This window comes from Sinocyclocheilus anshuiensis, unplaced genomic scaffold (assembly GCF_001515605.1).
Source record: "Sinocyclocheilus anshuiensis isolate Anshui unplaced genomic scaffold, SAMN03320099.WGS_v1.1 scaffold451, whole genome shotgun sequence".
Lineage (NCBI taxonomy): Eukaryota > Metazoa > Chordata > Actinopteri > Cypriniformes > Cyprinidae > Sinocyclocheilus > Sinocyclocheilus anshuiensis.
Genome location: NW_015549630.1, coordinates 1,385,452 through 1,391,451, shown reverse-complemented (window position 1 = coordinate 1,391,451; position 6,000 = coordinate 1,385,452). Strand labels below are relative to the sequence as shown.

At 36.1% G+C, this 6,000-nt stretch overlaps 1 protein-coding gene and 1 long non-coding RNA gene across 2 annotated transcripts in view; one reads left to right on the top strand and one right to left on the bottom strand.

Annotated features, from left to right (window-relative positions):
- The window catches only part of LOC107659615 (adhesion G-protein coupled receptor D1-like), a 37,674-nt gene that overhangs the window by 20,212 nt on the left and 11,462 nt on the right, over positions 1-6,000 (bottom strand). The gene's annotated exons all lie outside the window — the stretch shown is intronic.
- Positions 3,397-4,693, top strand: LOC107659616 (uncharacterized). Its single transcript, XR_001630933.1, has 4 exons — positions 3,397-3,440; positions 3,532-3,640; positions 4,317-4,402; positions 4,641-4,693. It is a non-coding gene; the product is annotated as an uncharacterized LOC107659616 (long non-coding RNA).

Sequence of the window (6,000 nt, the reverse complement as noted above, 5' to 3'; positions counted from 1 at the left end):
CAAGAGCTTGTAACACTCCAAAGAGAAAGGAAAAATTGAAATCGCATCATATGACCCCTTTAAGGAACTGCCCACTCATATAGTAAAAAACAAATGCTAATTTTTTTAATAAAATGTAAATATTTGTTTACTTCAGGACAATGAAGAAAAATAGTTAGTGATTTTTAAAAGAACTAAAATGCTCCTTAATGTATAATTGTAAGATCATAATATTGTACAATAACAACAACAACAATAATAATAATTATGTACACTTTATTAGAATTACACAGTAAATAATAATAATAATAATCCTTATTATTATTGTTATTATTTACTGTGTAATTCTTAAAAAGTGTACAGGATTATTATTATTATTAATAACAAGAAAACGTGCCTAATGTATAATTGTATTATATATTATTGTACAATAATAATACAATTAGTATAATAGTACAATAATAATACAATTAAATATGCAGGAAGACTTTTTTAATTGTGAAGTTTCGTTAGAAGTGAGCGTCTATGCGCTCATCTCACTAGTTCAGAACACAATTAGCGCGTATGGACTGTTCTATTATAACAGTCACAAGCCTGTTATAGGACTTGTTATCTTCCTCACCACTGGGGGCAGTAGAGGGCAACATGTTTTTTGTATAAGTCAAGTCATATGGTAGAAGGAGAGGATGTGGCATGCAAAAGCTAAATCATGGCCTTGCCATATGCTTCTTGAGTCCTTGTTGGGAAACCTGTGTTTTAATGCTCAACTGAAAGTAAGTGATGTTATATTGAGTATGAGATGTGTTTAACTTATTTTCTCTTTTGGTTTTGCAAGTGTTTGAATTATAATATGTGGACTGTATGTTTATTATGGCTTCTTTGATTTTTGTAGAAGGACTTTTTGTGTGTTATCTGGAGGATTATGGTCTCTGACCATACATAGACTTCTCCACAATTCTTCAGGCAAATATCAACTTTGTACAGCTGTTCCATGACCTTTGAGGCTTGAGTACAGCATGAAAAGGAATTAAGATATTGAATTGATATTGATATTGCTTGATTTTAACACTGAACCATTTGTCACCAGGAGGGAACCTATTAGAGAGCTCGTCAGTACGTTCAGTGAACTGTATATCGACTCTGAAGATGAAGAGGAAAGAGTTGTTGAGTTTGTTGATAACCTTTCTTTTCCACCACCTCCACCACTCGAAATGGAAGAAAGACCAGAGTTCAACTCTTTATCTTCTGTTATGGACAGTTTGGAACAGCTAGAGGAGAGACTCACAAATATGGAAAAAGGATTGGAAGAATGTAATAAAAAGGTGGGTGAAGGTTTTTCTCAGGCAGAAGTGGAGAGTAGATGTAAGAAAATGGAAGACAGACTAACCTATCAAATGGAGAGGGAATGTTCTAGAATTCAGCAAAAACTTGAACTTAGTATCCAAGACTTAGGTCGCTCAATGGTAGATTGTTTAAAACGAAGAGACACCCAGATTGACAATAAGTTCAAATCTCTCATCCCTCTGAAGTCAACTCCAATTCGTCCAACCCAAAGCTCCATCCCGCCACCCTCAGTTTCCCAATTCAATAACCAAACCTATCAAGTTCAATCAAGTTACACTCAGTTGTCTGGTTCTGGAAGCCTTTCGGCAGTTCCACCTGTAAAGATAGAGTTCCCAAACTTTAATAGCAGTGAAGATGATGATCCCGTTTCATTTATTGAGAGATGTGAGGAATATCTAGCCATTCGACCCTTGTCTGACTATGAAATACTAGCTTCCCTTACCTCTGTTTTAAAAAAACACTGCAAAAGATTGGTGGGTGGCTGAGAAGAGAAATGTACAGACCTGAGAACAATTTAAGAAAGTCTTCCTACATTCATTTTTGAATGAAGACTATGAGGATGAAACAGCTAGAAGGCTCTTAGAGAGAAAACAAGGTGCACAAGAGAGCATACGAGATTTTGCTTTTTACTACAGAGCCCTCTGTTTAAAATGGAAAAAGGATATGTCCGAAAAAGAGATTTTGCAGTCCATTCTTAGAAATTGTAACCCACGTTTAGCCAGCCTACTTAGAGGAACAGTACGAAATGTTGGTGAATTAGTAAGAATTGGAACACAAATTGAGAAAGATTTGGAGGAATCAAAAAGATATTGGAATAATGTTAACTCTGAGGCTCAAAGAAAGAAGTCACAACTTAACCGAGAAACAGTTCCTAAACCTCCCCATGCTAACACAAGAGTAATGCAATCAGTCCAAAGTACTTCAATACAAGATCCGAACATGATTACCTTACCTATCCTGCTGAGAAATAGGTACTTACAAGCTGTCATCGATACAGGAAGTACACTTTCTTTGATTCAGGAATCCTGCTGGAGGCAACTGAAAAATCATGAGGTATGGAAGTCAAGTAATGGACAAAATTTTCTACTAGCAAACGGCCAAAGTCAAACAGCTTTAGGAAAATCTGATTGGGAGTGTGAACTGCAAGGCAAGATGTTCAATTTAACCTTGTATGTAATGAGAGACTCTGATCTGACCATTCCAATCATCCTGGGAATGGATTTCTTGATGACTTCAGGAATAATATTAGATTTTAAGAACTTACAATATTGTTTTTCTCCCAATGATCATGGCATTGTGCAGAGATTCCCACTGTGGTCTCATGAATTTTCCAAACCTTCACTCCAATTTTATCTTGCACTATCTACACCACAAATGACAGTAGAAACCTTACAATCCATCAACCAACTGGTCCTGAAATCAGACTCCACTGATCAATTTAAAAATCAACTAGAAAGTCTGATGAGAAATTGGCCAACTGTCTGTACTCACGAAATTGGTCACTCCAAAATGGTAAGACACCGAATCATCACAACAGATGAAATACCCGTTAGGAAGAGAGCATACAGAGTGTCAGTACCCAGACAACAGTTCGTTGATAATGAAATTCAAGAGCTGTTAAGTAAGAATATTATTCGTCCCTCAGTTTCTCCATGGGCTTCACCTGTTGTCATTGTACCTAAAAAAGGAGGTGATTTAAGACTGTGTGTGGATTATCGGGGCCTGAATGCCAAAACCCACTTGGATGGTTATCCCATGCCCCAGATCCAAGACATACTGGAGTCTTTATATGGAGCATCAATATTCAGTACACTAGATTTGAAGAGCGGATACTGGCAGTTGGAAATGGAAACTGACAGTATTCCAAAGACTGCATTTGTAACAGCAGCAGGGCAATTCGAATTCTTGCGTCTTCCATTTGGTCTTAAAAACTCTGCAGCATCATTTCAAAGGTTGATGGAGTGTATTCTCAAAGACATTAGAGGGAAGTGTTGCTTTGTTTATATAGACGATATAGTAGTGTATTCGAAAAATGAACACGAACATTTACAACACCTGAATCAAGTCTTCAGCTTTAGTAATGGTCAGTGTTTCTTCTGTGACTATTTACAGAGTCGGTAAGTGTATGATGCCTAACGTTTTAAAGTCTGTTCATTAATTTGCATTTTATTAACCTGATCATTCACATTTGTGTATTTCCTTATACAGATCCTGAGAGCACACTTAATTCATTGTAGGTGCTGGAAACACACCGGCGCCAGTCAAAATCTGCTGCTGTGCCTGAACCCTGATTCTGTCTGCACTTTCAATAAATCAGGTGGGTTAAAAACTCAACTACTTGGGGTCCACATAAATTCTGATAAAAGGGCAGTGCATGCTACATTTAACTGTGACCTGTGTGATTTTCACAATGTTTGTAGTTTGGAAAACTTAAAGACAATTTTCTATATTTCTTTTTCTTTTTTACACGTGTTTTACCTGTGTTTTGAATTCCGCATTGGAGGTAGTGTTTTAGTGTTGAAGGAAATGTCCGTAAATTTAATGGAAAATGCCAAGACGTTGTCTGTTTTTCTGTGTTTTGTGTTTTATTCTTACAGTGCACAAACAAAACTTTGTTGTTGAACAAGTTGAGTTTGTATTCAGTAGACAAAAAAAAAAAGTGAAATGAGAACTATCCTGAACCATTTTAACGAGCCAGTATAATTCCTATGGTTATGAATCCCTTTGAAAGTAGCGGCTATACATTTTCATTGACAGTTATTTTGTCTATTTGAGTCCCCGTGGTGTTTTTTTTTCTCTCATAAATGTATTACTTTTTTTGTCCCAGCATTACAATTTTTCAAGATTTGTACAGTCTGTTTTTGTGGATTTGTTGCCCTAAGCACTGACACTTTGTCCATCCCTAATACATTTTCAGTATTTTTAACATTCAATTATGATCTGTAAGGAATCATACAGAAGTAAATTATAATTTCCCCCCCCACCTCCTACAGACAACAGACACCCCATCACAGACACAACATGGCTCTATGGGGACTCCCGTTTTACCTCAGGGAACCAAATCTCCAAGATTTATTTGGTAGGTTTTCAAATTTTGTTCTTCTCATATTTTCATTGATCACCATTTGTTTATGAAATGTGTGGCTATATTTAATAAAGGTGCAGACATGGTTTTCATGTGGGTTGTTTTCATCAAGTGTTTATATCAGGTTAGCACATAATGCACCATGTTTTGAAAGAGTGTATTTGAGCTTTGATTTTTATATCTACACTCTTGCTCAACCAGTTTTCAATAAATTTACATAATTCTTTCTTAGGACACTGATAAAGAGGAGTGAAACTGGGCATCCTTTAAGTCATGGAGGACGACTTCTCACAGAGAACTAGAGATGACTAAACTTCTGCATCATCCTGGAGGAAACTGTGGTAATGGAGGACCATCTGACTTTCCCACTGCTTTTAATGGTACTCTTTGGACTTCTCTATGTGCTGATCACATTTGTGTGGTTTGCAGATAGGTGCACTTCTATTTTATAGACCATCCTTCATATTTTGAAAGTTTGTGTTCCTCATATACATGCTACTGATTAGTCATGTTTCATATTTAGTGGCAGAGTTTTGTAAAACTGTTTAACTGCAGTGTTTAATTCACTGTTGAATCACTTTGGCTTAAATATTTGTGAATTTAAAAAGCATGGAATTACAGGATTTTTATATTATGATGATAGCAGTTCTATCTATGTATTGATGCAGGTTTTGGCAGGTTAGTGCAATATATGAAATTTTGTTTCATGTGAGCAATATTTAAAGGGAGAGTTTACCCAAAAATTAACATTTACTCTGTTCTATCTCAAACTCATATGACTGGCTTTCTTCTTTAGAACACAGAGATATTTTCATAGACTGATATGTTTACATCCATAAAATGAAAAGTAAAAGGGTTTCAAAGTTTTTGGGGGGGGGGGGGGGTGTTGCCTTGCCTTGCCTTGCCTTGCCTTGCTCAAGGGTATTGGAAGAGAGCGCTGGTTATTCACTCCCCCACCTACAATCCCTGCCAGTACAGAGACTCGAACCTCCAACATTTGGGTTATAAGTCCGACTCTCTAGCCATTAGGCCATGAATTTTTTGGAAGTTTAGACTTGTCCTCCTCAATGTCTATGGTGGTTACAGCTCTGACTTTAAGAGAAATGTATTGTAATGATGGGTATACTTGCATGTTTAATTGCCTTAAACAGGCAAATGTTTGAAAACATTGTCTTAAAAAATTGCTCTTTTGAACAAATGTTTTATTAATGTTGTGTCAGTGTTTTCAGTTTTTGACTTGGACACTGTTATTGCAGTTTTCAGTTGTAACATATTATTTCTTAGTACCAATTTCCAGTAGCATTTTTTTGTTCAGTCAACTTCAGGTATTTGAGTTCTACAGACAAATGTTGAGTTGGCACAACTTAAAAAGGTTTGTTATAGAATCGTTGCACATCTCTAGAAAACGAACAATCTTGAGTTAACTCTACTAAACATTTTTTGTATGACTGACAGCTTCTTTTCAGTCAGTATAGTATAACTGCTTTTTTACAAAAGTTGAGTGAACAAGAAAAAGCTAGGGGAAATTAGTACTAAGATTTTTTTTGTTGTGCTGGCTTAAAATTTTTACAGTGTACTACTGGTGGTTTGGT